Raw genomic sequence first — 25,593 nt, 5'->3', positions numbered from 1 at the left:
TTTGGTGGGAAAAATCAGCTTTGCATTGTTTGACAGAATTGTAGCCATTTAAAGAAAAGACACAAAGGCACAAAATATCGAGGCGGGGGCAGGAGACCGAGGGAAGCCACAGTACAAGGTACAGAAATGAGACGTAATGAGGCCTCATAATTTCCCTGTGACACTTTAGAGTTTTTCCCTCCTCTTCAGATAAATCCTGACTTGTGCTTTGAACCAGACCACCGAGGGGATTTGTGAGGAGCGTTTGCAGTCTTGCCTTTCTAGCCAACAAGTGCGATTTCGAATTGTTACAGATGCATAGGAAGAGGCGTAGGATCGTGCTTACAAGCTGTTGCTCAGCTACACTTGGGACAACTTTATTTTTAAATGTCATTTCTAAATTCTTTCTCCCTTCCGAGAAAAGCATTTGGGTGAAGTAACTTACAGTTTACTCATCATTGGTGAATAAGCCAGGGCTTATACAAACATGTAGTGAAAGAAAGAGGTGGCGGTTTTATTTTTTATTTTTATCACAAGTAGGAGTGGTGCACACAACCTCACTGGTCCTTTGCAGACTTAACGTGACTCCAGCCCTGGGCTTCATTCGGCCGGTGTTGCTAGTCTTGCTGAAGCTCCGGAGCAACTACTAAACTGTGCAGATTGAAATTTTACTTGTTCAGATCGCAGACTGCCAGTCCCCTGGGTACCCAAACATGGTCATGCCTGGGTTTCTGGGCCTCAGAAGGCCTCTGTCTCTCTGGAGTCTCCCCTTACACCCTCTACCCTCTCTTCTTTTCTCCTTTCCCAGTTTCTCCCGTGTCCTTCCATGCTCTCCCACCCTCAATCTCACCACCTTGTTGGGAAGGTATTAACTTCTTGTGGTACTTTTCCCAAGAAGAGTTTAAATTTCAAGATTACATTGAATAGGTCAGGCACTGTGGCTCACACCTGTAATCCCAGAGCTTTGGGAGGCCACAGCAAGAGAAGCACTTGAGGCCAGAAGTTCGAGACCAGCCTGGGTAACATAGCAAGACCCTGTCTCTACAAAAAATTTAAAAGTCAGCCGAGCACAGTGGCAGATACCTGTAGTCCCAGCTACTCAGGAGGCTAAGGAGGGAGGATCACGTGAGCCCAGGAGTTTGAGGCTGCAGTGAGCAATGATCATGCCACGGCACTCCAGCCTGGGCCACAGAGTGTCTCTATTTTTTAAAAACTTACATTGAACAGAGCAATGCTTCCTCTGATGGGAAGCATCCAGTCCTGGAGCTTTCCTTGGTGGTGGGAAGGACAGATAGTTTTCAGCTGAGGGCTTTCCCAGGCCCAGCAGTAAAGTAAGACCCAAGGAGGCAGGGCGGCGGCCTGGGCTGTCTACAGGGCCTGCCCCAGCATCACTGGACATGGAAGCAGGTGGAAAAAACAGTGTGGACCAGGACTCCTGTCCAGGAGAGGACTCAGTGGGTGGGAGCCCCTGAGGAGGGGCCATGGTACCCCACAGGGGCACACGGGTGTGATCGTGGATGGTTGATTCACTGCCTTCTAAGGAGGGTGGGTCCAAGTAACTGCTGGGATCTTCTATTCTTTTTTACATTGTTTTAAATTTTTAATTGTGGTAAGATACAGATAACATAAAATGTACCATCTGAACTGCTTTTAAGTGTACATGGGCTCTTGTTTTGCAAAGAGGGATTTGGAACTTCGGTGCCAGAGCTGAACTGCCCTGGACACAGTGAAATCAAGCTGCCAGTGCAGCCACCTTCCCCTCCTGTGCTCTAAGCCACACCTCACTTCTCTTCTGAATAAGTGTGAGCAAATGTTTAAGTGGTATCTCCTTGAAAAGGTGCCAGATGATTAGCCAACCTGGGGTGCTCATGTACCCCAATACAGCCCTGTCCAGGGCACCTCAAAATGAAGCACATCAGAAACCGTCCTCCTCCATCTACAGTACTGGCCTTGTCTGTGGTTCCTAAAAGGGTTGATGTGGGTGCATCTTCAGGTGGCTCTGACCTCTCTCCCTCTATCCCTAATGACTTCCCTGGAATTCTGAGACAAGGACATCAGGGTGCTAAGGCCAGGGACCAAAAGAGCAGAAAGAGTGTCCCAGCCAGCGGGATGACCCAGCACTGACACAAAAATAGTTTGGAGGGCAAAGGACACTGGTCCAATCCTGATTTCATGATGTACCATATGTAGTGACCACAACAGGTAAGGGGCCTTACAATGAGGAGTTATGCTTGTTAGTAAACTAAAGTTTGCATTTCACACTTTTTTTTTTAATATTAAAGATATCTCTCTCACTCATTTGCATTCCAAAATGCAATCAAAGCCCTGAGTTCACCCATGAGACTGTGTCATGGAGTGGGGCATCGGCCTGGGGTCACAGAACATAAGAGAAGGTGTGGCTTCCATCTGACCAGTGGCCACATGGCAGCTGAGTCCACCCTCCTGTTCTGCTCAGGCTTCTGGGGCGTGGGTGACAGTGAGGTGGAGGACGTGACAGTTGGAGAGAATGTGTACCATGATTGGAACAAGAAGTTGGCTGGGCGTGGTGGCTCACGCCTGTAATCCAAGCACTTTGGGAGGCCAAGGCAGGTGGATCACAAGGTCAGGGATTTGAGACCAGCCTGACCAACATGGTGGAACCCTGTCTCTACTAAAAATACAAAAATTAGCCAAGCGTGGTGGCGCATACCTGTACTCCCAGCTCCTCAGGAGGCTGAGGCAGGAGAATCGCGTGAACCTGGGAGGCAGAGGTTGCAGTGAGCAGAAATTGTGCCACTGTACTCCAGCCTTGCGACAGAGCGAGACTCCATCTCAATAAAAAAGAAAAAGAAAAAGAAAAACGAGAAGTTACCAAGACCCTGCCTCTTCCTGCACAGAGCATCTGGTTCTTCCATTTCAGCAGGCTCTTACTCTGCCCTACCATATGGTGCCAAACTCCCTGACCTCAGCGAAGGCCCATCTTCCTAGACTCCTGCTTTCTCCACCTCCACTGATATCTCACCATCATTAGGAACCGCAGTTCTTTATACCCATGTGGAAAAATTTCCATCAATTTCTCTGTTGCATAATTTATATTTTAATATCACCAAGAAATACAGCAGAGTTTAATATAGAACATAAATAATTGGCGCTATATATAAATCAGCGGGTTTGAGGTAGACAAGTTTGATTGAATTCCCAAAAGCAAGTTGATTGATTATTTAAACCTGACCTGGAGCCTCCTAGAATGGAGGAGGGGAGCAGGAATCTCCAACGCTTGAGATGGCCCTGAAGGTGAGAGTGTTGTGTCACCCAGCCCGACCACTGCCCCTCAGGCCTCAGCCACCCACCACCTCCCTCTGGAAACCTGGGAGGTCTTCCTCCATAGGAACGGATTTCATGAGTTTATTTAGAGCAACTTATTTAGTAGATAAGAAAACTGAGGCCCAGTGAAGGTAACAGGTTTTCCAATGACTCCAGAAGCAGGGCAAGAAGTCAGGACCTTTCGGCCATTTTATTTCCTACTGTATTACTGGCTGTCACTAGATAAACACGACCCTTGACAATTTGGGGTGGAGACAAGAGTGTCAGGGAACTGCAGTGGTAGCAAAATAATGTTGGGAACCAACTGCCTTTGTCCAGTGGGGAAAGACATACTTTTCAGAGTCAGGATTGGGAGAGGAAGGGGAATAACAGCCAAGAATAGATACACAGAATGAGGGAGAAGGGAGGTGTGCTATCCCATCCCTTCCCTCCTTCCCATTCCCTGCTGTTTCCAGCAACAATCCCACTTCCCAGCCACCACCAGGGAGTCATTGCTGGCCACTGAGCACCTCTTGAGGCAAAAGCTTTTCTGGTGGCCGTGGTGGGGGAAGAAATGGAGGTAATTTCCATGTACTTGGAGATGAGGCATGCACACGCACATGTGCGCACACACTAACCATCTCAGGATCCTCTGCCCCTAGAGCATTTCCTGATACACAGCAATTTTTTTTTTTTTTTTAGACAGAGTCTCACTCTGTCTCCCAGGCTGGAGTACAGTGGTACAATCTTGGCTCACTGCAACCTCCACCTCCCGAGTTCAAGTGATTCTCCTGCCTCAGCCTCCCGAGTAGCTGGGATTACAGGCATGCGCCACCACACCCAGCTAATTTTTGTATTTTTAGTAGAGATGGGGTTTCTCCATCTTGGCCAGGCTGGTCTCAAACTCCTGACCTCCAGTGATCTGCCCACCTCGGCCTCCCAAAGTGCTAGGATTACAGGCATAAGCCACCATGCCCGGCCCACAGCAAATATTTATTAAGCACCTACTATGTGTCAGGTACTGTGCTGAGCAGTAGGCTTAGGTTTGAAATAATGGACAAGGCAGAGCACCTGTCCTTATGCCACTTATAACTTAGTGCTTTATTCCAGTCAGTCTTAGAAAGCTCACCAATTTGGGCCAATATGAAGGACAATCTGATTTAAGGAAAAGTCAGGACTGTAGGCTTAAAATGATTGTCTCACTTTCAAGTTATATAAAGAAATTATGCTACTAAGTAGTCTTATAGAGATATTCTTAATAAACAGATAAAGATGATTAGTGGATCAAAGCAGCTTAGTCCCCATTTATATTGCACTGATTTGGCTTATATGTAAATGATGCTTCTAATCTGTTTGAAAACGGTTCCTTCTCCTAAGTCAGTCAATGTTCTTCATGAAATTTATTTGCACAATTAATTAACATCCATGTTTAAGGTTCATTTGTTAGTATGTCACAGCTTAATGTCAGAGCTTTCTGTCTTGGATTAGAAGCTTCCAGAGCAAAGCATGTTATCTGTTTGACTTGCTAAGTATATGGCTCTGCAGCCACACCATGGTGCATCAGCATTTTTAAAAGTGAGAATGGTAATGGTGACAGTCATATTGGATTGATGACAATCAACCTGTAGGTTGGTTGGTTCTCCTCTTCCCAGAAGAATCCCTGAAGGGAAATACATGAAGCACGGAGGGAAAGGGAGCCATCTTTCTCTTCACAGTCTCCAGGGATGCCTCAAAAAAACAACTGTGATCAGCACCTACCCCTTTTCCCCCAAAACATATTTGAGTAATATCAGAACATTCTGATAGGTGAATCAAGAGAACAGACTCTCTAGAATTTGGAAGGAACATAAAAAATTGAATGGAGAACAGGAGGAGGAATTGTGGAAAATTAAGCTGGGAATAGGTCAAGGAGGGCTTACCATACTTGATTCACTCAGCAAATCACTATAAAGACCTGCTGTCTTCCAGGTGCTGTAGTAAGTGCCACTGAAGGGGGCAGGACACAGGAACTGGTTGGCTGCTCTGGCACAGTAAGAGGAAGATGTATCCTGATCTCCATAAACTCTAAGCTCCCATGAAAATATCTGGTGGGCGTTCAGCCTCAGCCACCACTCATGTGCCATAAATGCTGCTTCTCAACCTTAGGATGCCTGCCTAGCCTCGTCTGGGCAGAAGAAGGGCTGTAGGGTGTCTGTTAACAGTGAATCCCCATCACCACCCATGGCCATCACCACCCATGTCCATCACCACCCATGGCCATCACCACCCATGGCCATCCATCTGGGTATTTCTGAAGTGCTTGATGGAGATTTATCCTCTCTGAGCAGTACAGCCTCAAAGCAGGCAATTTGGTGGGCTTATCAGAATTGCAGTTTAGAAATAAACTCGAATGTCTGGCCGGATTATCTTTCTTATGCAATAAAAACAGGAGCCATTATTCTCTGTTCTCCTCAGTCATTAATTTTAAGTCATCTGTCTCTTATTCAGCACTGTTTTTCAAACCTGGTGGCAACATTTTTGCATCTATTAAAACTTATATTTGCTAATCTGTCTCACAAGCATATATACACACTTAGACACTATGTATTTCATGTCATTAGGTCCTTTATTGCCTAGATTCAGCTTAACTCTAAGCTCTCCTTTGTTTGGTGTGTAAACTAAGCATAGAAAAAAAAATAATAAAACAACCATGTGTGCTTTTTAGCAGAGACCCTTTTCCTGTACAGATGTATTAGCATTTTTAGGGTAGAAGTCATTCAGTTACTAAGTCCTCGTGACACTGTATGAGAAAGACAAGATTCCTGTTCAGTTTACATTCTGCTTATAGGAAGAGGAGAACAAGATTTTCAAAATTAGATTAAAATACTGTGGTTTTTTGTTTGTTTGTTTTTGTTTTTGTTTTGAGACAGAGTTTCGCTCTTGTTGCCCTGGCTGGAGTGCAATGGCGCGATCTCGGCTCACCGCAACCTCCACCTCCTGGGCTCAAGTGATTCTCCTGCCTCAGCCTCCCTAAAATACCGTTTTTAAAAAAGGTACTCGGTAGCTGTTATTCACTTAGTCAACAAGTAGAAACAGTGGGGATAGCTCTCTCTTGTTCAGGAGGTGATGCCAGAATATATCCAGGGGAAAATCTCATGCCTTTCAGCCCACCAAGGTGCGGTTTATTTACACAAATTGTCCAGTTCCTCATTATTATTGCTGTCCTTCCTCATCCTGATGCATGACCAAAGAGAAGAGAAAAGATCTGAGCCAGAATTAACATCTTTACTTCAAGTATTCATAAAGTATTCTAATGTGATGGATAATTCTGGATCCCACTAGATCCCAGTAGATTCTGGATCCCGCTAGATCCCACTACACTCACAACTCCATTCTTAAACACTAAAGTTGGGAAAAGCGAATTGTGAGTTCTCTTTTATTTTGGTTCACTGTTGGACGGGTTGGGAACGGCATAAATAATACCTATTCATCACTATAGCTAGCCTGATAGCTTTGTAAATTAAATTGTTAGCTCTTCTGGGAAATTAACTCATGTGATGTTAAACTCCCTAGTTAAGCTTACGTAGAGTTGGTGGTGGTGGTTGTTTTCCCTTTCTTCCTTTATTTCTTATTTTGAGCCTTCCTTCAACTAATATCTCAAGAGAAAGGCTGCTTGGGGAAAATGTTCTGACTCATTCATCTTCGCAGTTTCTTTTTTCCCACGGATGTAGATTTCGCCAGCCTCTGGGCCGCACATGCGCAGTATGCTGCTAGCGCCACCCCAGGCGCCCGGAGCTCCGGAAGCGCAGGTGGCGCTGCCCGAAGGGCCATGCTATTTCTGGGGCAAACCTGAAAGACCTCAGTCACAGGGGCTTTCTTCTATGCCATGCCACTGTTGAACTTAGCAGTCCCCATTCTTGCAAAGAGTGGGAACGATTAGGTTTGGTCCTGTAGCCCAGAGTTTCCTATCTTCTATCCCAGGTCTGTTCTTTAGCTTTCAGGGTGCAAGTAGAGAAACAGAATTTAGCATTCACTTTCTCCGTGGAGATCCTGCATTTCCTACTTCTCTGAACTTCCCCTGCCCGCTTCATATGGGTAGACAGGTTCTTCTGAACATCTTCTTGTTTAAGTTTCAGGGACATGACGCCTTCCAGGCACTGATATGTGTACATATACTCCACAAGACGTATCTGTGGGAAAGCTAGAATTCAGCCCCTTATGTTTCTAGTGGAATGTTCGTTTCAGTTTCCCTCACTAGGTTGTTAGCTTCTTGGGAGGAGGAAACATGTTCTTTTCATCTTTGTACCCTTTCAGTGCCAGCTCAGTGCCAGAAAGGATACTCAATGTGGTTGAACTTAAAAAAAATTCTATACAGTTCTTGTGAAGTCTTGATGGGGCGCTGAGCACTGTGTAGGGTCCGTCCTGAAAGAGGCAGCTGCGAAAATGAGGCAGAAACAGTGAAAACACAGACCTGACCAGAACCCAGTGGTCCTTGGCTCCACCTGCTCTTCCCAGGGTGCGAGTTGTCCCGGGGTTTTACATCAGGAAGAAGGTGATGCTTCATGCCACACACTGGCAAAGAGGAAACAGTGTCCACATCCCTCACTGAGGAACTTTCTCGAAGACTATCTTGTCCTGTCCTCTCATTTTGCACATAAGGAAACTGAGGCCCAGCAAGAGGCACTAACTTGTCAACCCATTTATGTGGGAGAAGACAAAAGTTTAAACTTTTGAATGTAAAAGATGATTTGTTGTGGAAAACTGTAAATCAGAATTTGAATAAGAGATTCTTAATCTTTTCCTCCCATTTTGCAACTTTTTTTTTTTTTTTTTTTAACAAGGTTTCACTCTTGTTGCCCAGGCTGGAGTGCAATGGTGCAATCTCAGTTCACTGCAACCTCCACCTCCCGGGTTCAAGCAATTCTCCTGCCTCAGCCTCCCAAGTAGCTGAGATTGCAGGTGCCCACAACCACGCCTGGCTAACTTTTTGTATTTTTAGTAGAGACGGGGTTTCACCATGTTGGCCAGGCTGGTCAACTCCTGACCTCAGGTGATCCACCCACCTTGGCTTCCCAAAGTGCTGGGATTACAGGTGTGAGCCACAGTGCCCAGCCCCATTTTGCAACTTTTGATCTCAATTCTGCTGGCTCTATTTTAAGGTATTAAATGGAGATGGTAGGCTTGTATATGTGTGTGCACATGTGTGTGTGTGTAAGTGTGTAGGAGGAGGAGGAGAAGAAAGATAATTTTTATAAGGGGACTTTTTAAAAGCTAGCAACCTTTATCATAATTGGTGGACAGCCTTGGGGCCTCCTGGAATACCTGTAATTCCTAATTAGCATCCTGATTTATGGAATAAAAACATGAGGCAAAATGAGGGAATTCTCTCTGGAATAAATGCCACTGTCTCAATTAACCAAAGGGCAATAAGATGGATTATAATGCCAGAATAGGGCTTTTGATCAGTCTTTGTCCAAAAACCACATTTTAGTTAAGCTCAGCACAATTAGACCATTACTGATATCAGGAGAATGAAAATAGTAGGTATATTTTAAGCTAACATTCCCAGCATCTTATCTTTCTATAGTCTTTCTCTTGTTAATGGATGAAAGGAAAGTTAAGCATGATTTGTTATAATTATCCCATTAAAATGGGATTGATAGAAATATTTTATATTAAAAAAATTGGGAGTCCAAACTGCTGACTTAATTAGAAAGTTTTCCTTTGTGCCTCAAACAGAATAGGAAATGCTGTTCTTGCCTACTGAATCGTTCGTATCAAATAGAAAATATTTGAATCCCTTTCTAATGCTTCATTGAACCAAAATGTATTATTATGGAGGGGGAGAATAATTCTGATACGTTCTTTTTTTTTGAGACGGAATCTTGCTCTGTCGCCCAGGCTGGAGTGTAATGGCATGATCTTGGCTCACTGCAAACTCTGCTTCCCGGATTCAAGTGATTCTCCTGCCTCAGCCTCCCAAGTAGCTGGGACTACAGGCACACGCCACCACGCCCAGCTAATTTTGTTTTTTAGTAGAGAGGGGGTTTCGCCATGTTGGCCAGGCTGGTCTCGAACTCCTGACCTCAGGTGATCTGCCCACCTTGGCTTCTCAAAGTGCTGGGATTACAGGAAAAACAACCAAAAATAGAACAATTACAGTAGCACTGAGTGCTAGAGACAAATTTCCTGCCAAATCTCTTTTCCAGTTCCCTCAATCTGCCTCTGTGTTCTGTGCCACAACCAAAGATTCAGATACCAATTTTGTCCACTTGTAGCTCAGTTGAGGTCTGTTAACCAACAACAGTGAATGCTGGGTGGATTCGTTAGTGGAGCTCTGTTCCAGCTGTAGCTAATAAAGTTATTTTCTCGCTGAAATCGGTGGTCTGTTTTCCAATGCTGGCTTCCTCAGTTTCCGCTGAGTTCTTTTCTCCCGGAGTATGAGATCACAACGGCACGCCTTACAAAAGAGTACTCTTGCCTGCTCCATCCTGGCTGCTCCCAGGCCGACCCTGGCTCCTCACCAGCACCCTGTCATAAATGCTCAGCTGCCCCTTCCCCTAGCAGCAGCATCGGCACTACATTTAGGACCCTTTCTGTATGTACCCTGAAAACCCACGGCGCAGTGGTTAGGCTGCAGCAGCTCAGGCCAGCTTGGGGCAAAAGGCAGAGAACTGAGACCATGTAGTGAGATTGGTTCAGTCAGTATTGGTGGAGGAGCTGCTGGGGGCCAGGCGCATGCTGGAAAAGTGGCCTGTATGTCCTGCGGTCTGAAGCAAGAATGGGATCAGGCAGTGTGGAACCAATTTGTAAACTCCACACACACTGACTGTCATTAGTAACTAAGTTGCTACAAGCTCTTTTTTTGTGAGCCTCAAAACAGGAAGCCCAGAAGAGTTTATAACTGGAAACTTTCAGGTTTTTACAGGAAAAAGGAGAATCTTGTTTTCCCCAAAGGTTATTTCCTTCCGCAGCCTGGCCATGTGTCCCTCTCCCTCAAGTTTGGGAAGCAGGACAAAGGGCCCTGGGGAATGACTTAGCCCATGATGAGCTGAGGGACAGTCATTTTTGTCCCATCATCATGCATTTGATCTGCTCCTTGTTTTATGTAAATATATAATTTTAGACAGCGTCTTACTTCGTCACCCAGGCTGGAGTGCAGTGGCCCTGACACGGCTCACTGCAGCCTCAACTTCCTGAGCTCAGGGGATCCTCCCACTTCAGCCTCTCAGGTAGCTAGGACCACATTAGCCACCATGCCCTGCTAATTTTTTGTATTTTTTGTAGAGACAGGATTTCTGCATGTTGGCCAGGCTAGTCTCAAACACTTGGGCTCAAGCGATCCGCCTGCCTTGACCTCCCAAAGTGTTGGGATTACAAACATGAGCCACTGCACATGGGCTGTTTTAAACATTTTAAGAAAATATTTTATCATATTTGCACAAGAAGATGTTCAGTGAAGGACAATGTTTTGAAAATCCAATTGGATATTCGCTGGGAGGTATTTTTATAGAAATCCATGGAAAGCTAATCATAGGAAATCGGAAAAACAGAGAGCAGGGTTTGTAGCTCAGCCTTTCCCCTACCTTGTTCCACATTCTATAAAAAGTGGAAAAGTGGCAAAGTAGCACCCTACAGGGGGCTCAGAGGTGCTGGAGGACTAATAATGCAGCATTTGCATGTCCGTGCCATGCGACCCTGCCGTCACGCTCTGTTACAAGTACAGATGGTGAAAGTGTGGCCAGGAATGGATGCCGGAAGCCCAGAAGGAAGCTGGCTCTTGTCTGGAGGCTCCCAGGGTGGATCTGCTCAGCCTTCACTTGGCTGATTCCTGTCCATCCTGTGGATATCGGTGAAATGCCAATTCCTTAGGAAGGCTTTCCCTGCCAACCTCCCCAACACCAGGTTATCCAGGCTGGGTGCCCCCTCGTGTGCTTCCGTAACCCCCCAAAGTTTCTCCTCATTGCATTCATCACCCTTTAGATGACTGATCTGCATAATTCCATGTTCAGTGGGTCTCCTTATTGAATGTAAGCTCCATGAGGGCAGGGCCATGTCCTTCTTGTTCCCCTTTGAATCCGGAGCACTACACGGTGCCCAACTGTCATAGGTGCTCAGTAAATACTAGGTGTATTAGCCAGAGTTCTCCAGAGAAACAGAACCAGCAGGGTGTGTGTGTGTGCGTGCGTGTGTGTGTGTGTGTGTGTGTGTGTGTGTGTGTAGAGTGGGGGTGGGGGATTGACTGATTTTCAGGACTTGGCTCCTGTGATTGTGGAGGTTGGCGGGCAGGCTGGAGACGCAGGGAAGAGGTGCAGCTGGAGTCCAAAGGCGGGCAGCCGACAAGCAGAATTCCTTCTTGCTCAGGGAAAGTGAGCTTTGGTTCTATTCAGGCCTTCAGCTGGTTGGATGGAGCCCACCACATTATGGAAAGTCATCTGATTTACTCAAACTCAGCTGATTTAAATGTTAATCTCATCCAAAAAAAATACCTCCACAGAAATATGACCAAATATCTGAATACCAGGGCCTAGCCAAACTGACACATTACCATTGCACTAGGGGAATGAATGGAATGATGACACTGGTTTCCCTTCTGTTGCGATGATCCTTCCCATCTGTATAAGGCCTGACAGTTTCCATGCCCTTGCACCTATGTCATCTTCCTGGATTTTTTTTTTTTTTTTTTTGAGACTGTCTCACTCTGTTGCCCAGGCTGGAGTGCAGTGGGGTGATCTTGGCTCCCTGCAACCTCTGCCTGCTGGGTTCGAGTGATTCTCCTGCCTCGGCCTCCTGAGTAGCTGGGATTACAGGCACATGCCACCACTCCCGGCTAATTTTTGTATTTTTTATGGAGATGGGGTTTTACCATGTTGGCCAGGCTAGTCTCAAACTCCTGGCCTCAAGTGATCCACCTGCCTTGGCCTCCCAAAGTGTTGGGATTCCGGGTGTGAGCCACCGCACCCAGCCTCCCTGGATTCTTAATACAGCCCTGAGAGGTAGGCAGTGGGGCAGTGGGGGGAGGCAGGGGCTTGTTAGGTGCTGCCCATAGATGAGAACACGGAGATTCAGAGAGGGCAAAATAATTCCTAGAGGTGACACCGCTTTTCAGAGTGGATGGGGTGACACCATATGTTTGTTTCTACTGTTCTTTCCCAAATCATACAACATATGAGCCATTCATCTTGTGCCAAGCACTGTTCAGAAGGCTCCATCCTCATGACACCTCTGTGGGAAGTGTCATGTCACCACTCCTCTTTTACATTGGAGGAAGCTGAACCAGACCTAAGGAATCTGCCCAGCATCACATGCCTGGTCTGTGGTGGAGCTGGGCTATGAACGCCAACTCTGGAACCCGTCCTCTGGATGGCTGCATGAGACTGTCTCTCTATAGGCACCTTATGTGGTCATTTTGGTTTCAGAAGAGGTACAGTAAGCAAATGTTCCTGGCTGGCGTGCTGCAGGTGCCTTGGTGGGGTGGCAGGCTGTGGTGGAGGCTGAGGCTGGTCGTCCTCCTCTGCCACTGACAGTCCCAGGCTCTCTTCCCTCATCATCTCAGATAGCTTTGTGGTTGTCACTGTGTTGTTTTATATATGGATATTTTTAATGGATTTTTATATATGGATTGCCGTGTGACTTGTTTCCCTGCCCTAAGCACACCGATGAAAGTACATTAATACTCAAAATGACTTTGAAAAGACCAAAAGAAACAAAAAAAGTCCTAAATTCCATGGGAGGAAAAACCATGATTCTTTAGCCCTACTCCAGAATAGTAGGAACTGAGAGCCAAAGCCAAGGCAGGGACAGCACCCTGGGAGCTGATGGGCTGGTTAGTCCTATCCCGGATTATATGGTGGCACCCGGGTGATTCCATTTCATTGAGAATTCTGTGTCTAGAGCACCAGACAGTGAGCACAGAAATGTTTGAACTTTAGCTTTTGTTTAAAGAGATGTGCTGTGAGTATATCGAGCATGGTCTGTGGGGACACTGCTGGAAGAGGGAGCATTTCTGGAGCCCATCGTGGCTTTCTTCCCTGTCTGGCCTCAGCTTTTACTTTCCTTTTTTCGTGGACCCCTCTATCTCTTGTGTCCAAACCCACCTACTTTTCCAGATCTGGCTAAGTGCCTTCTTCCTTCAATGTCCCACCCCCGTCCCCTACTGAGCCCCCTCTTTTCTCCGTGTTTTGTATCATGTACCATCCCTTGCCCAGATTTTTCTATTAACCATTCACCACTCTGTTGCCATCACCGCTTTATGGGTCTAGGTTTTCTCCTCCACTGAGTCTTTAGGCTACTTGAGGGTGGGAATCTTTGTTCCTATTGCATTCATATCCCTGAGAATGCTTAGCCATATGTCAGACAGACAGAACTCCCTGAACTGAAAAACACTGAGATGTGGAGTATAGCACAGTCCTTGTATGACTTTTTCCCTGCTTCTCCCTGTCATTTACCCATCACCTCTTAGTCCATCAGGTCACCCATTGATTCATTCAGAAGACATGTATTACGTATCTTCTATGTGCTAGTTACTTTGGGGATACCCAGATGAGTTAAACGTGGTCTCTATCCTTAAGGATTCCAGAAGTTGCTGTCAGAAATAGTTAAAAATCATTCTCCAGGTAGATAGCTCAAACTAAAAATACCTGTTATTATGGCCATCACTCCGGCTTATTATGGCAGATAAGGCTGAAATTTGTCCCAGATAATTGGCTTCCTGGTGAGCTTTCTCCCTCCTTCTTTTTCACTGAGTATACGCTAATATTCCTCCAGTATTCATACTGCATTGTGAGGACAACTGACAGTATAGCAGCCAGGGGAGTCTGCACCTGTGTTTTCATTTTAGCGCTTTGATGTGCCGCGTGCGGTTGCCCTGCAGTTAGTTCATGTGCGTGAATCACAATGGCATGTAAAACGTGTGCTCATACAGACCCCTCTCCAAAGAACTCACGCATCCTTTGCTTCTGGAGAGAATTCCCCTGAATGTATGTGATGAGGAAGTTGGGCTTTTCCTCTCTGTGCGGGGCTGAAGCGAGGGGCTTTGCTCAAGGTCATACAGAGAGTCGTCTGCCCTTCCGGGCCGTGCTCTTCCATTGGAGGCAACACCTGGGCATTCTTTGTTTTGCTTTTGCCACAGAGGGAGAAACATCATATCTTTCAAAATTCCAGTGTTTCCTAGTCTTCTTTGAGAATGGCCCTATTAAGATAGGCGAGAAGCACCAGGGGTAGGCGAGATTCTTGGATAATGTGCGTCCTGGAAGGTGGTGTATTGTGGAATGGGGATGGGAGAGGGGGAAAAGGAGAAAGAAGGGAACTCTTTTCGTTTCAAGCAATAGAAATTCGAACTGTGATGTCTCATGGAACCAGACCATGAGAAGGTCATGAACGCCCGGAACTAGGATCTCTCAAGTGCTCCGGGATGCTTCTCTCCTCGTCTCTTATTTGTGCTTCTTCCCACATTTTGGCTTAATTCTTCATTTCGGGCCAGCTTTCTCTCTTACAGCTGCCACCAGCAGACTGGACAGACTCCTGTCCTCTCTGGCCCTAAACTCAAAACTTCCAGGAGGGGGCTCAGATGAGCGGGCAGTTGGGGGTCAGGAGGCAGCTGCTCAGATGAAGGGGGTGCTGGGGTTGGGGTGCTTAGGAGCATCTGCCTGCGTGGAAGACACTATCCTACAAGAAGGCTGGAAAGACAGACAAACGTCACCCCCTGCATTTTTTGATGGTTTGTAGGAAGCGTCAGCAAGCATTTAGGAGAAAAAGCCAAGACCAAGTTACACAGAGCATGTCAGGTCTCAAATCCCGACATGACTCCTGTCAAACCCAGTGCCAGGGAGGAGCGGAGCCCTTCACCCAATCTGTGTTTACCGAGCATTGACTGGGTGCCTGTGAAATGAGGATTTGGGGGGATTCATTTTGTGGACCACTGATTCCACAATCATTTAGCAGTTTCCAGGGGAGAAAAGTGGCCTGCGTATTCAACAGAGCTTAGAGAATGGAGACTGTGTAGGGATTTGCCCAGGGAGTGCAGTAGGGAGAGGTGCATCGCCAAGAAAATCGGAGGCTTCTCCTTAGCAGGCTCATCGTTTCCAAAGAGATGGAGATGCAGTCCCGAGTCAGCGCTCCAGCTTGCTGGGGGCACTGGCTCCAGGTGGACAGTCTTACGTCTGCCTGGCATTGCTGGCTATGCTATGACCTGCTTCCTCTGTGAAAGAGCTGCTGAACAAAAATGCCCAAATTTTAGCACTTCTTCTTCTTCTCCTTCTTCTTCTTCCTCTTCCTCTTCCTCTTCTTCTTCTTCTTCCTCTTCCTCTTCTTCCTCTTCCTCTTCTTCCTCTTCTTCTTCCTCTTCCTCCTCCTCCTCCTCCTCCCCCTCCCCCTCCCCTCCCCCTCCTCCTCCTCCTCCTCCTCCTCCTCCTCTTCTTCTTCTTTCTCCTCCTCCTCCTCCTCCTCCTTCTTCTTCTTTCTTCTTCAAGAAAGGGTCTGGCTTTGTCACCCAGGCTGGAGTGCAGTGGCATGAACACAGCTCACTGCAGGCTCAACCTCCAAATTCAAGCGATCCTCTCACCTTAGGCCCCCAAGTAGCTGGGACTACCAGCACGCGCCACCACGCCTGGCTAATTTTTGTATTTTTTTAGTAGAGACGGGGTTTTGCCATGTTGCCCAGGCTGGTCCCAAACTCCTGAGTTCAAATGATTTGCCAGCCTTGGCCTCCCAAAGTGCTGGGATTACAGGCATGAGCCACTGCATCTGGCGGTGTTTTTTTTTTTTTTTTGAGATGGAGGTCTCTGTATCATCAAGACTGGTCTCGAACTCCTGGGCTCAAGTGATCCTCCCCCCTCAACCTCTCAAGTAGCTGAGCTTACAGGCTCAAGCCACCATCCCCAGCCAAGCACATTAATCTTTATGAAAATGTTTTGTTTCTGCCTTTCCCCACTCTTGCAATGGTTCACCACAGTCATCCCATTTTCCCAGCAGCGTGGAACTCACAGTCAGAGGGGCCCATTCTCCCAAATTAACCCCACCTGAGAGTTACATTATGTAACACACTGGGAATGGGGGATAAGGAACATCTGTCTCCATCTGTGCCAGGTGCTAACTTCCTGTGTCGCCCAGGAACACTCACCTAACACCTCCAAGTGCCTCCGCAAAAGTGCCAGGCCATGTATGTGGGACACTTGCTCTGCAATGTAAGCAAAAATGGGTGCAGTTTTAAAAAAATTATAGATTTCTAGAACTTTCCAAATAAGTTGGATAATATCAGCAGTTGGTATTCATATAGGTTAACCTTCACTTGGCAGAACAGTCTGAACAGGTGCGTAGATTTTAAGTAGACTTGAATTTGAAGGCTAAGGTCATCCAGATCCCTTTGCGGATGTGGAGCTGGAATGAAGACCTCCTGGCTTTGCCTCCTCTGCCGTCATCGCAGCCGGCAGGTCCCAGCTCTCCTCTTTCAGTTGCTATGTGACCCTATGGAAGATATTCAGTTTTTCTGGGCCTGAAGTTCTTTATCTGCAAAACAGGAAAACGAATCATACTTCCTCAGAAGGTAATTTTGAGGCTCTCATGACTGTGCTGGAGAAAGTAGGGTATGAGGCCTGGTTTGGGGCTGTGGGAGCACCTCTTCCTTCCGTCAGTCCTGGGAGCTCAGCACTTGGTGGGATGTTCCAGACCAGGAGACGCTGGGACTAAAATTCCGCGGTGATCTATGGGTGCAGAAGCTTTAGACACCTGTTCAAGAGACAGGTATCAGGTGAGGTGAGTCCATATTTAGGTCTCCAGCTAGGATTTAAACCTATAAGGGGAAGAAGCACAGGTGAGCTACAGTAATTTTGGCTAAAGGTCCAAATTGAGGCCAATCTCAGGGCATGTCCCTCTAACTAGAGGTAAGGCATTTAGTCAACAGCCCTCCAAGCTCAAATAGGCAGAGGGTAGAACTGAGGGGGAATAGCAGCTGTTACTAGGAGGCTGGTCACTGGCACCCTTGGGTTTCAGGAGCAAGAAATCCATCCTGGATACTGTGAAGGCCCTTGATTCTTAGAAAAGTAGGGTCCTGGCGTCAGAGCTGGAGCAGCATGGAACAGATGACCGCTTAGACACAGGGCCAGTGAGTGATCAGCTGCAGCCTCGTAGGTTTCTCTTTGGAGGACTGGAGTGACTCCCAGGCTTAGTAGGGGACTCAGTAGGGGACTGAGCTTGGAGAAGCCCACGGCCACCCTGCCTCCATTCCAACCAAGATTATTCACTCCACTCCCGTTTAGCTGGTCACATGGCTCCCGTATTCCTTGCTCTCCATTGCACTCAGTCCAAAGTCCAAATTCCCCAGCCCAGGGCTGCAGAGGGCTCCCTGGCCTCTAGTCCCTGGCTTCTCTCGCCTGCCCCCTTGACTCCAGTGAGTGGTTTTTGGTGCTGCAAAGAGGACACACTTTCTCTCACCTTCGGGCCTTTGACCTGCCTGGGCAGTGCCCTCCCCATCTTCCTCCTTTGCTCTGAATTCATCCTTCTTCTTCAAGCTTTAATTTGGATGTTATCCCTTCACCCCACTTCCCCAAGGAAGTTCCCTCCTGCCCCGAGGCCTCTTGCCATGCTGGGCTCTAAGTGGGCATTGATTTCTCTGTGCAGAGTTTGTCCTTCTTTGAACCAGGTCCCTCCTGGACGATGGAAGGTGCTAGATACACGTTTGTCTAGCCACAGGGATCAGAGCTCAGAAGGTTGTGGGGACAGGGCATCCTGCCTGCCCTCTCTGAACATTCACTTTGAGTCACTTCAGTTACTCTTTACCTGGACAACATAATGTCGGGGAAAACTCATTTATTTGCAAAAGGCAAAATACATGACACTGTTTCACTCGGAAGCCCCTCAGACCCAGCATCTCGCCAACCTTTGGGCTTAAGAAGTGGTGAAAAGGGGGGAGGGGGGAGGGATAGCATTGGGAGATATACCTAATGCTAGATGATGAGTTAGTGGGTGCAGCGCACCAGCATGGCACATGTATACATATGTAACTAACCTGCACATTGCGCACATGTACCCTAAAACCTAAAGTATAATAATTAAAAAAAAAAAAAAAAAAGAAGTGGTGAAAAGATGGGGAGAGAGTGACTGAATGCATTTTTCTGTCTAGGCAGTTTAGTATTACAGGAGATGCTCTCAAATCCTTGACCGGAGTGAAGGAGAGTTCTTCTCAGTTATGTAAGAAAAACAGCTCATTGTTATATGATGCACACTGAACACCATCGTGTGTTTTCTCAGTCTTTATGTGTGCGGACACGTGGTATTTAAATTAAAATTTGGCCAGGCACAGTAGCTCATGTCTGTAATCCCAGCACTTTAGGAGGCCAAGGCAGAAGGATCACTTGAGCCCAGAGTTGAGACCAGCCTGGGCAATGTAGGGAGACCCCATCTCTACAAAAATTTAAAAAGTAGCCGGCCATGGTGGCACACACCTGTAATCCCAGCTAAGGCTGAGACAGGAGAATCACTTGAGCCCGGGAAGTCTAGGCTCCAGTGAGCCTGCGATTATACCACTGCACTCCAGCTTGGGCCACAGAGCGAGACCCTGTCTCAAAAAAAGAATATTAATTAATTAAAATTTAAGGAATTCTGTTTTTACTACAGTGAGTAACAAGGTTTTTGTTTTTTTTTTGGGGGGGGGGCGGTTTTTCAAGACCGAGTCTCGCTCTGTCGCCCAGATTGGTGTGCAGTGGCGCGATCTCAGCTCACTGCAACCTCTGCCTCCTGGGTTCAAGCGATTCTTCTGCCTCAGCCTTCCAAATAGCAGGGAGACAGGCGTGCGCCCCCACGCCTGGCTAATTTTTTGTATTTTTAGTAGAGACGGGGTTTCACCACGTTGGCCAGGCTGGTCTTGAACTCCTGAGCTCATGATCCACTCGCCTTGGCCTTCCAAAGTGCTGGGATTACAGGCGTGAGCCACCGTGCCCAGCCTGTTTTTGTTTTTGTAGAGATGGGGGTCTTACTATGTTGCCCAGGCTGGTTTTGAACTCCTGGACTCGAGTGATCCTCCCACCTCAGCCTCCCAAAGTGCTGGGATTACAGGCGTGAGCCACCACACCGAGCCTAACAACGTTTTCTGTTTTGTTCCTGTTGGTCTATTTTTTTTTTTCCCCAATCAGTATTTTCAATGTTTTGGCTCCAGACAGATTTTAATGGCACATCACATGTTACTGACGTGCAGGCCCTCCCGTGTCTCCCTGTCTGTTCATCTGCTGTTGTCTCTGCCAGGGATGCTCATCTCTCATTCATTTTTTTGGCCTGGAAACATGCTGCTCAGTCCTTAGGCCCAGCTCCCGTGTCACCTACCACCTTCAGGCCTTCCCCTTGTCACTCCTCCAGGCACTGTGCCTGTGTCCCCTACTCCAGACCGTGAGTTGTGGATGAAAGGGGCTGTATCTTACTTGCCCCTTTCTGCATTTATTCATGTGGATACATAGATGCTCATTCGCTTCAATTCATTGAACATCTGCTATTGGCCAGGGACTTTTTCCCTTTTGGAAGGAGACCCAGATACCCTCCAGACATAGGTCCTGCCTCTCAAGAGTTTTCATTCTCCTGAGAGAGGAGAGAGACTTGTTGAGCTACGCGTGGAGTGCTGCCTGACAGCTTGCTATTTTCTTTCTTTCCTGTGAGATAAAAATGCACCTTATGGTATTACTTTATTTTAATACTGCGATGACATTTGTGGTGGTTGTTTTAAGATTCAGAGATTACTGGGTGTTGATCTCCTTATGATACTCTCGGTTCCTAATTATATTAGAAAAAAAGCAAAGCGGGAACTTGGCTTTTGTGTTGCGTTCACAGAGTGCGGAGGTTGAAAACATCTCAGCGCACTTCACGGAGGTTCTCAGGGACCCCATAAGTTTCTGGAAAAGTGGGAAATGCAAACCTGTCAACTGTCAGTCTCTCCCCTCTCACAGAAGCCTGACATGTAAATCTCAAGTTGTTAAACCTGCTGTCAGATGAGCTGCCTCCACTGAAGACTCCCTCCGCTCCTCGCGCTCTCATCACTGCCCTTCACTCTCTGTCCCCACAGCACAGGGACGGCCTCCGCAGACTCCCATGTGTGTGCTCTGGAGAGAAAAGATTCTGGATTTGGGTGGTCTCACCTCCAAAATTGCAGCCCCTAAGGGGAGCCGTGCTAAGGCGTGATACAGGCCATGCCCCTTCTAGCCCCGTGGGACACCTGGCTGATAGCAGCCTGCGCAGATGCAAGGAACAGAAGGTGGCCCCAGACCCCTTAGAAGAAACCAAAGTGCCTCAGAGACAGGACAGGTGCTACCCCGGAGGCCAGTCACCAGGTGCCCTGGGAGCTGGGAACCTTTTCAGCCTGTGGGTGGCTGTTTATTGCAAGGGGCATTAGGCAGACAGGAGGCAGTGCTGAAATTCAACAGCACAAAAAAATTTCCAGCTTCGTCTTGGCTTGTTAATAATGAAACAGCAATAGCGCAGGCACAAATCAACAGTGAGTAGGTGGGTGGGTGAGACAAGTTGGACATTTGGGGAACAGCCTGGGTAGCTACAGATACAGAGGGAAGCCATTTGGTGTGTGTACCTCCCCTCTTCCCTGGGACAGGAGCAAACCTGAAATGAGAACGGCAGTCATCTGCACACAAAAACTAGGTTAGGAAACTGTTTTCTAAGGGGCCAGGTTGGGTCACTCTTTGTGACAAGAACCGTGTGAACCATTTATTACCTGTAATTCTGACTCAGCATTGATATTTGAAAATTCTTCCCTAGGGCTGGGTGCTGAGTACTGTTCTAAGTGCATTACATACAACAGCTCATTTACATACATAATACATTTACACACATCAATCATTTACATGTATCAACTCATTTACGTACATTAACTCATTTGCATACATTTCATTTGCACATAACTCATTTGCATATACCAACTCATTAAAGTTGTCTCTTTTACTAGTGAGGAAACTGAGGCCTAGAGAGTCATGTGCATGCTGCATCTCTGCATGCTTCCTCTGATGGTTTGATGTGGGTCAATCCTACGTCTGTGCACATCTTAACAACTATCATAGGTGTAGGGTGCCTTTGATTTACTAGAAGTTTCATCAGTCCACCTGATCCTCACCACTGATGTAAATGTTAGAGTTGGTCCTGGGTTTTCTTGGTCTCCATCCCAAGGCTCTTTACAGCTTTCTGTGGCCTGATTTTCTTGTTGTGGATGCTGAAGGGCACTCCTCAGTGGTTTCTTCTAGGGCTGTTGTAGATTGTAGCTGTTTCATACCCAGATGACCTGGGGGGCAACTTCAGTGTGCACAGATCAGACTCAGCACTGGTACTCGTTCTCCGACCCTACTCTGTCTCCGCGGTGGGAGTTTACCATGCTCAGGCTTAAAGTACTTCTCAGCTGTGCTAGTGGTCCCTTCAGAGAATGAATTATGCTGAGGCAGAGAAGGACTTGGAGAGGGTAGGGAAGGTCACAAATTATACAGCAGATTAGAGGACAGAAATTCGGTTTGTGGCTTTAATATTTTATACTCAGTATGACAGGCAGACTCTTCAAAAAAAACGTAACCTAGTGGCCCAAATCGCAATTTTACGTTATGCCTTCAATATAGGAGGACCCTCACATTGCTTAAAAGGGGTCTTCAGGGATAAATTTACCCAAAATTTCACTCTTGGCTCCGTGGTGACGGCACATCCTCACTCTGAGAACCAGGACCGGCCTCGGGAGTCCAGGCTCTGTTCCTGGTTTGTATGCACACCGATTTCCCCACTGTCTGTCACAAGCAGTCAACTTCCCATGTCTTAACAGTTACTGAATCTACCTGTCTGCACGTGGCCAAGCCCCGCCCCCACTTCCCCCATGCTCTTCTCTCTGCCTGGCCAACTCCTCGATCTTGGCAAAGTCCTTCAGAACCCTTGGGTAGTGTGAGTTACCTTCCTTTGTATAGAATTTGAAAAATCATTGCCCTTTTTTTTTTAGAGTCAGGATCTCATTGCTCTGTCACCCAGGCTGGAGTGCAGTGGTGCAATCATAGCTTACTGCAGCCTCAAACTCCGGCAGATCTCAAGTGATCCTCCTGCCTCAGCCTCCTGAGTAGCTGGGACTGTAGGCATGTGTCACCATGCCTGACTAATTGTGTTATTCTTTGTAAGAGATGGGCTCTCACTGTGTTGCTGAGGCCAGTCTCGAACTCCTGGCTTTAAGGGAATCCTCCTGCCTCAGCCTCCCAAAGTGATAGAATTACAAGTGTAAGCCACCACACTTGTCCATCATTGCCTTTTAATCTTTGCATCCTGCCACCTCCCCAGCACAGCCAGCATAGGAGCCGGCACTTAGTACATGTTTGTTTGGGGAATGAATGTGAGGTCATCAGTCAATGATTCTGAAATGAGTCTATTGAGGGTGGAAACCAGCACAATTCAAATGCTTTGCATTAAATGCCAGTCAGTGTCTCTTCCCGAAGACCCCCACTGAGCCCATCAGATGTAAAATGCCCCATTTTATCACTGAACAACCTGTTTCCACCCATTTCTCTCATTCACTGAACAACCTGTTTCCACCCATTTCCCTTGTTCCTCCTTATTACAGTGGGGGACGTGTCTTTGCCTTCTTTCAAGGGTTAATGTTTCCAAGTTGGTTCTATCTTCTCAAGGATCACTGGTCTTCTCGCATACACCCTCTTGCTCCTGAATCATTAACAACTCCTGCTCATTAGATGATGTTGCTGTATCTCCAATTATATTTTGAAACTTTCTCCCTCTCACATACTCCTCCACGTGTCCCATTTCTCTGCTTTCTTAATGGCCACTTCTCAAACACGTGGCTGATAGATTCCGGAGGCCTTCAACTCCGACCTGTGAAGCAGCCAGTGGCCTCAGGAGTGGGGCTGCTTGAGACCGTGGGAATGATGTTTTCGTTAAGAATGGACTGCATGTATAATGGTGGTCCCATAAGATTATAATACTATGTTTTTACTATACCTTTTCTATGTTTAGGTATGTTTAGATTTAGATTAGATATGTTTAGATTTAGAATGTGTAACACAATTACCACTGTGTTACCAGCAATCCTGAGAGGACCCCAGACCCTCTGAAGGAAGCGGGCTCCTGCAGGACCCGGGAGACAGTGTGGAACTTGACCTTGCTCTCCTCCTCAGGTCAGGCCCACAGCATCTTTCATGGGGACTGCACTACAGGTTCCCTTTTTCTCTCCCTGTCAGTGCATCCATCTGTTTCTGCGCTCTCTTCGGTGTGTCCTCTGAACCACCAGAATTAGGTTCCTGCACACCAAATGTGATCATTTCGTTTCACAGGTAGATTACTTTTAAACAGCTAAGCAGGTCACGCTAAGCTCAACACAGTCCAATCCCAAATACCAGTCAGGCTCCCACTGTCCCTTCCTATCCCAAAATGTCACCTCCCCTGTGTTGCAGCCACATTGAAGCCTCAGTGGCCCCTAAACGTTCCAGACCCTCTTGTGACTCTGAGTCTTTGCCCCTGGGTTCACTCCACTTAGAATGAGCTTCCCCCCATGTTCTGCGATACACAGTCACTTCCCCTGTGAACAGATCCGACCTGGGCAGAATGCTCTTCAGTTTGTTCCTGTCGCTGCCGGGATCTATATGCTCTGACTCTCTTCTACGACACGGAGACCTTTCCCGGAGCAGGAACGGGGCCACAGCCATGTTTGCATTTTCCGAACCCAGGATGGTGCCCCTGTTGTTTGTTCTCCCCGTTCAAGTGTTGCTGACTGGTGGGGAGGGACAGCATCGCCTCATTGAAAGTTTTGGGTTAAACACTGTCTGCAGTAATTCAAAGGGATAAGAAAGCTCCTTTCGCTGTACATCTTTGGACGAAGCATCAACAAAGGATTTTTCATTGAAATCCAAACTCAAGGTGTATACATGTCACCTCCCAGCACAGCAAACGGCACAGACTCCAGGGAATGTTTTCCTTCCAGAACAACATTATAAAGTAGCAGCCCCCAGCCTGTAGGTACCAGGGACTGGTTTCATGGAAGACAGTTTTCCCACGGACCAAGGGTGGTGGTGGGGGACAATGATTTCAGGAAGATTCCAGTGCATTCCATTTATCATTAGATTCTCTCAAGGAGCGTGCAACCTAGATCCCTCACATGCGCAGCTCACAGTAGGATTTGTGCTTCCATGAGAATCTAATGCTGCTGCTGATCTGATGGGAGGCAGAGTACAAGTGGTAACGCTTACCTTCTGCTATGTGGCCTGCTTCTTAACAGGCCACCGACTAGCACCGGTCCATGTCCTGGGGGTTAGGGAGCCCCGCTCTGTTACAGAGAACAAAATTTGTTACGTAGGGATCACTTGAGCCCAGGAGTTCAAGCCTGCAATGAGCTATGATTGTGCCACTGCTTTTCAGCCTGGGTGAGCAAGACCCTCTCTATAAAAATTTTTTTTAAAGAGTAAAATTTGTATTCTTATAGTTTTTTGGAGTTTACTATGGTGAAATTTTATAGCGCTGTCAGGGATGCTCTAGCTATTGGTGGGCCCTCAGAGCACATTGAATTCGAGGGCTCTGATGTATTCTGTTTTTTTTTGTTTGTTTTGTTTTGTTTTTTGTTTGTTTGTTTGTTTGAGACAGAGTCTAACTGTTGCCCAGGCTGGAGTGCAGTGGCACCATCTCTGCTCACTGCAACCTGAACCTCCTGGGTTCAAGCAATTCTCCTGCCTCAGCCTCCTGAGTAGCTGGGACTACAGGCGTGCACCACCACGCCCAGCTAATGTTTTGTATTTTTAGTAGAGACGGGGTCTCACTACATTGGCCAGGCCACTCTCAAACTTCTGGCCTCAAGCAATCTGCCCGCCTGGGCCTCCCAAAGTGCTGGGATTACAGGCATGAGCGACCGCGCCGAGCCTCTGATGCATTCTTGCCAGTCATTTGTACAGTGTTGCTTGTATGTGAGTTCTTCTTCAGGTCAGAGATTAAGGGTATGACGTCAGTACTAACCATTATTCAACCTCTGAAATATATGCACATGGGACAAAGGAGATAATTTCATTTACTTATGTGGCCTTACTTTGAAGATATTCATATATTAGTCCATTTTGCATTACTATAAAAAATACCGAAGGCTGGGTAATTTATAAAGAGGTTGAATTGGCTCATGGTTCTGCAGCTGTACAGGAAGCAGGGTGCTAGCATCTCCTTGGCTTCTAGTGAGGCCTCAGGAAGCTTCCGATCATGGCAGAAGCTGCAGAGGGAGCAGGGTGCTAGCATCTCCCTGGCTTCTAGTGAGGCCACAGGAAGCTTCCGATCATGGCAGAAGCTGCAGAGGGAGCAGGCATGTCACATGGCAAGAGTGGGAGCAATAGAGAGAACGGGGAGGTCCCAGACTCTTTA

General features: G+C 47.1%; 1 protein-coding gene across 3 annotated transcripts in view; it reads left to right on the top strand.

Annotated features, from left to right (window-relative positions):
• The window catches only part of KIF26B (kinesin family member 26B), a 566,488-nt gene that overhangs the window by 388,507 nt on the left and 152,388 nt on the right, over positions 1 to 25,593 (top strand). The gene's annotated exons all lie outside the window — the stretch shown is intronic.

Source organism: Pongo pygmaeus, chromosome 1, assembly GCF_028885625.2.
Source record: "Pongo pygmaeus isolate AG05252 chromosome 1, NHGRI_mPonPyg2-v2.0_pri, whole genome shotgun sequence".
Lineage (NCBI taxonomy): Eukaryota > Metazoa > Chordata > Mammalia > Primates > Hominidae > Pongo > Pongo pygmaeus.
Note: the sequence above shows the minus strand (reverse complement) of the source record. Positions and strands in the feature narration are given on the sequence as shown.